This window comes from Myotis brandtii, unplaced genomic scaffold (genome assembly GCF_000412655.1).
Source record: "Myotis brandtii unplaced genomic scaffold, ASM41265v1 scaffold654, whole genome shotgun sequence".
NCBI classification, from domain to species: Eukaryota; Metazoa; Chordata; class Mammalia; order Chiroptera; family Vespertilionidae; genus Myotis; species Myotis brandtii.
In genome coordinates, this window is record NW_005370538.1 from 1,785,296 (window position 1) to 1,792,066 (window position 6,771).

The following is a 6,771-nucleotide window of genomic DNA, read 5'->3' on the forward strand; positions in this document are numbered from 1 at the left end:
CTACATGGGGGTGGCCATCTTTGACCACATGGGGGTGGCCATCTTGTGTGTTGGAGTGATGGTCAATTTGCATATTGCTCTTTTATTAGATAAGATTTTCTTGAGTATATATTTAGTAGTGGAATTGCTGGGTTACATGATAATGCTATATTTAAATTTTCAAGGAAATCCCAAAGTGTTTTCCAACATGGTGGCATCATTTGACAAGGTTCAGCAGAAATGTATGCGGATTATAATTTCTCTATATTTTTAATCAATATTTATGTTGTCCACCTTTTATTATACCCATCCTAGTGTATGTGAAGTGGCATAGCTTTGTGATTTTTTTTTGCATTTTGCTAAAGGCTAATGATGTTGAGTATCTTTTCATGTGCTTATTGCCCACTTCTATATATTCATTGGGGCATGTTTATTCAGATCTTGTTCTAAAATGAAAAGTTTAATTTTTAAAAAACCTGGACTAATATTCTGTAGATTTGTGATGTGAATGACTTAGGTCTTTGGGATTTGGTAGCCTGCCCAATAACACACAGTGGGTTAAGGGCAGAGGTTGATTCCTCTACCCACATGGAGCTTTCTGCTACCTTTTGATCTAGCAAATTACTTAATGCAGCTCACTGTGGTGGAGTGCAGTTGTCACAGGCTGTGGACACAGGCAGAGCTGGGTTATATCTCAGTTCCTTCACTTTCAAGTTTTGTGACCTTGGACAATTAAATTAAGGTAGCTAAGCTTCACTTTTTTCCTCTGCAAAGCAGGATGCTAATAGGACCTGACATTCAGTAGTTTCCTGAGGATTAAATGGCATAATGTATATAATGTGCCTGGGTCTTGTTTGCAGATGAGATGATCATCTATGTAGAATATTCCAAAGGATTGACCAAAAAACAAAACAAAAAACTCTCTTGTAATTAAAGAGTGATTAGTCACAGGTTACAAGGTTAATATATAAAAGTCACTGCTGTCATGTATACCAGCATGAACAATTGGAATTCAAGAATGAAAATCAATACCATTTACAATAGCACCAAAATTCAAATCTTATATAATAAAGAGGTAATATGCAAATTGACCCTCACTCCATCATGCTGTCACAAGATGGCTGTGCCCACAGCGGAGGCAGGGTTCCCGTAATGAGCCATAATGAACCATCAGCAGGGACCTGAGGTGGCGTGGTGCTGGGTTGGGATGGGGGACCTGATGCTGCACCTCCTGCCTTGTGGGGCTTGACGGGGGACCTCAGGCTGCACCCTCTGCCCTGGTGCCAGGCTGGGGGACCTCAGGTCATGCCCCCCGCATGGCGGGGCTTGACGGGGGCCCTGAGGCTGTGCCCCCCACCTGGCAGGGCTTGACGGGGGACCTGAGGCTGTGACCCCTGCCTAGCGGGGCTTGACGGGGGTGGGGTCAGCCAGGTCTGGATCTCGCCCAATGGGGGTGGGGTCGGCTGGGTCTGGGTCTCACGTGATTTCAAGGTGCAGGTGGGTGGGGGGGGACTTGACTCTGGGTCCCATGGCATGCCCCAGACTCTGACAGGAGGAAGATTTTCATATACATTTTACTAATTTTCTTTAATCTCTGACACTTCTATTATAAAGGGCAAATAGCAATATTAAAATATTTCCTGTAATTAATTCCCTTTTAATGTGTATGAATTTCATGCACCAGGCCACTAGTACTTATATCTAAATCTAACAAAATATTTGCAGGATCTATAGGCAGAAAACTGCAAATCTCAGATGAAAGAAATTAAAAAATATATATATAAATAACTTGAGGAATAGTTTGTGTTCATGGATTGAAAGACTCAGTATTATTAAGATGTTAGTTCTTTTCAAGTTAATCTATAGATTCAATGCAAGCCCAATCAAAATCCCAGCAGGTGCTTTGTAGATACTGACAAACTGATTCTAAAGTTTATATGAAAAAAACAAAAGACCCACTCAGACCATGACTTCATGACTTATTATAAAGTTACAGAAATCAAGACAGTTTGGTGTTGATTTCAAGACTTACTATAAAGCTACAGAAATCAAGACAGTTTGGTATTGATGAAAAAATAGATAAATAGATCAATGGAACAGAATAGAAAGCTCAGAAATTGACCCAAACAAATATAGTCAACTATTCTTTGACCAAGGAGAAAGGGCATTCAATGGAGAAACAGTAGTCTTTTGACAAATGGTGTCAGAACAACTAGAAACCATAAAAAAAAAAAACAAGAACCTAGATATAGACCTTGTATCTTTCACAAAAATGAACTAAAAATAGATTGTGAGCCTAAATGTAATATGCCTGGGGTGTAATAGTGCGCCATTAATGGTCACCATGGCTATTTGGAACTGTTCTGATGCTTTGTTCCGTTGGCTGGTTAAGAACTTGCAGTGCTTGAGGGAGGCTGAGCTGGCCTTTAGGAGGTCTGATATTTCCACAGTGTGATCTGCATCAGAAGTCATATGGAGTCTTCATTACAAAGGAAAATCCTGGGCCTACTACAGACTCAGACTCCCTGTGAGTTTTGTGTTTGTGTTTTGTTTTATTTTTCTTAAATAATACCCTCAGTTCATTTTGATACACATTTGGGTTCAAGAATTTAGGGTGTAGGAGTTAGTCAAGATAAAGAGTCTGTCACCACTTGGGTTTCAATCGCATCCCCATCAATTGCCATAGCCCATGGTGTAGTGGAAAGAAGAGTAGGCTCTTGATTCAGTGTAACCTGGGTTTGATTTCTGCCTCTGCCTTTTATTGACGGCATGACCTTAGGCAAGGCACCCTCCTCTCTGAGCGTTGATTTCTCTGTTGCTAAATGAGGAGGGTAAAATAATGGTGCTTGCCTTCTAGGCTTATTGGGATGTTTAAATGAGACAAAGGTTGGCCTCATGAATATTGCCAGTGTTAGTTGAATTACATCTCAACAGCCAGCCAAAGGAAGGCAGGAGAATGGGGAAGAATGAAAGGGAAACCGGTTAGGTTACTTGGTTGGTTTTGAGGGAGTTTCAGTTGGGGGCTTTGGATAACTAGAAGGCAGGGAGTGGGCCACGTATAGTGGCACAGGATAGATAGAAGTGATGCTGAAAACTTTAGTGGTTTAGCAATCTTTGGGAGCTGAGTGCATGCTCTCATACAGAAATGGCTCAGAGAGTGGAGAGATTCGAGGTTTGAATGACTACCTAATTTCTGTCTTCCAAGTATGAAAAACCAGTCATAGACCACAGCTATCCCCTTTAAGCACTGGCATTTTTCACAGGAAGTTTCGTTTTTAATGTTGTATACTCTTGGTTTCTTCAAGATGGGGAAAAAAATTCCTGAGCCCCCTCTGCTGGCTGTACCAAAGAAAAGCAAGTGAGGAAACAACTAGAATGATCTGTAAAAACCTGCACTTTCATAGGGACATACAGTCACCTATAATTACAGTAACAGAGAGCCTCATGCACTCACAGACCACATACAAAACATGCACAAGCATGTACTGAAATAGCACACACCCACATTAGTGCAAGGTTGTTGAGGATACCAGCTCAGGTCTCACTCAGGCCTGCATCTCCCAATTAGAGCTCTGCAACCTTGGGCTAGTTTCTTTCTTTTTTTCTCCCAGATTTATTGAGGTATAGTCAATAATTTAAAATTGTATATATTTAAGGTATACAACTTGATATACCAACACATTGTGAAATATTCAGTACAATCAAGCTATTTAACTTATCTATCACCTCAAATAGTTACCATTTTCTTTTTTCAAGTTTCTTAACCTTTTTATTTTGTCAATTTAAAATGCATGTATATACATACATATGTATAAGTATATATGTGTATATTTTTATATGTATATACATATTTATCTGCATCATAATGTATGAAAAGGGCATACTTAGTACATAGTAAGCATTTGATAAATGGAAGCTATTATGCTTCTATTATTCTTGTTATTAAGTAAAATTCAACCTTTTAATTGGTAGTATTAACAAATGTTTATACAGTGTTTACTATGTGCCAGGCACTGTTCTAAATGCTTTCTATGCATTTTCTCATTTGATCCTCTCAACAATCTTATGAGGTAGGCACTGTTGTTGCCCTCATTTTATAGATGAGAAAAAATAGTCTCTGAGAGGGTAAGTGACTTGTCCAGGGTCAAATAGCTAGTAAATGGAAGAGCTGGGACTCAAATTATGGCAGCCCAGTTTCAGAGATTGTTCTTAAACAATACACTACATCTGCCTAATGGGTAGGATTAAATGACATGTTTACATGCAACATTTCATTTAGGGTGTAGGAGTTAGTCAATAAAAAGAGTCTGGCATAGTACTAGGCACATCATAAACACTCAATAAATATCATCTATTATTATTCAGATTTAACCTTGCCACATTTACTAACTGGGCCTATACAGACCTGTACACCCATGTGAGCACATAAGAGAGGTAACAACAAATGGTCCCACACATGAAAATATACAGATATACAGATATGTACATAGATACACACAGATTTATTAACTTATTGAGTGTATTCAATAACATTTATTGAACACATATTACATTATGTAGTGATTGGATCTGTTCTAGGTACTGGAGATGCAGCATTGAATAAAACAGACAAATAATTATTGGCTTTGTGAATCTGACATTCTAGTGGGTGAGAAAGATAAACAAGATTTAAAAACTATATACAATTGATTAGATAGTGATAAGTGTTCTAAAGAAAATATATGCACGTAAGAGAGATATAAAACTGGTTTGGGTTTAACACTTTAGGTAAAGGTGGCCATGGAAGGTTCACGAAGAAGATACATTTTTGAGTAAAGATCTAACAGAGAGGACAGAGTGAATCATGAAGCTTACTGGGATAATACTTTCCAAGGGTGAGGAAATAGCCAGGTCAAGTGCCCTGGGGTGAGAGAGTACCTGGGATGTTTAAGCAATAGTGAGGAGGCCAGTGTGTTTGGAGTGGGCTGAATGAAAGGGACAGTAGTAGATGAATGGCAATGGATTAGATTGTTTAGGTCTTGTAAATAGTATAAGGACTTTGGATTTTGCTCTAAGATGGAGAGCTATGTCAAGATTTTGAACAGAGGAGTGATATGATTTAATTTATATTTTAACAGGATTACATTGGCCACTCTTTGCAAATAATCTAATGCAGATCAAGGATAAAAGATCACAAATGAATTAGGAGACCACCGTGGTGGTCCAGGCAAGACATGATGGTTGGTTGGACATGGAAAGGAAGGAATGTGGCAAGGGGTGGTAGGGTTCTGGATGTATTTTGAAAATAGAGCCAAAAGAATCAGCTGATAGATTGGATCAGGCTTGTGAAAGAAAGAGAGGAATCAAGATGAGTCCAAGACATTTGACCTGAGCAACTACAAGTGTAGGGTTGTCATTAAAAAATAGAAAATACTGCCCTAGCTGGTTTGGCTCAGTGGATAGAACATCAGCCTGCGGACTGAAGGGTCCTGGGTTCGATTCTGGTCAGGGGCTCATGCCTGGGTTGCGGGCTTGGGGCCCCAGTGTGGGACGTGCAGGAGGCAGTCAATCAATGATTCCCTCTCATCATTGATGTTTCTATCTCTCTCTCCCTCTACCTTCCTCTCTGAAATCAATAAGAATATATTTTTTAAAAAAGGTAGAAAATACTAAAGGAGGAGCTGATTTGTGCTGGAAGATTGGGAGTTGTTTTTTTTTTTAACATATTAAGTTTGAGATTCCAATTAGACATCCAAATGGAGATACAAGTATGTTCTTGAGTGTGCAAGTCTGTAGTTCAGGGAATAATTTTGACCTGCGGATAACCATTTTTTTGTGAATTGTTGGAGAATAGATGGTATTTAAAGTTAAGCATGAAACTGTTTTTTTCCAATACGGCTACAGAGTAGGTGGAAGCTATACTTTTATGCTCTTGGCTCCAAACTGGATTTGCAGATAAATTATAGAAAAATAAACCTGAATAACCAATTGATGGCTAGCTGAACTGAAATATTATAACCAAGGACTTACAGAAAAAACCACATAGAGACTGGTAAGAAAGGTGGATATGCAGAAAGGGCTTCCCCCTGACCCCTGCACCCATGTGCAGTGGCCGAGAAACCCGAAGGATATCTTGGCTGCAAACTCCCTCCCCCCAGGAGCATGGGGTCTCAAACTCCCACAAAGATCCCCAACCCAGAGCAACAGAGACAGGAGGAAGAGCACGCATATCATCTGGTGGTAAAAATCCAGTCTTCCTGGAAGACCCAGATGGCACCTTCCCAGGGATGAGCACTCCTATTGTTTCAGCACCAGCCTGGGAAGTGCACTGCCTGGTCACCCAACTGCTGGCGAGGCCACTCTGCCATGCTTGGGTCTGAGAAGAGGTCTGCTGGCTGCACCCAGCAGTAACCTTAGGGGTGTTCTTTCTCTAGGAAGGCTCTTGGCAGATACTCAGTGACTGAACTGTGTGGCTTTGGAAAGGGGACTGGTTTCTCTCACCTCGAATATACAGCAGACTCCTCCCTCCACCTGTTGAATCACTTGGACAGAGTTGCCCTGCTGAGTTCAGTTGCGCGGGGGGTTGTCAGAGTGCTGTGCAAAGCTGGGACTTTTGGAGCATGTTTCCCTGGGAGGCTTTTGTCCAGGAATCATATGGGTGGGTGCTGGTTTGTGTAGCTACATCACGGAGGTTGGGGTGGGGTGGGGCACACCTATCTCCCCTGTGAGCAAAGACACATTATCCCAGGAAGGGAAGAAGTGCCCGGCCCTGACCTACAGGCTTGTAGGCACACCCCCCCCCCCCCCAATAAA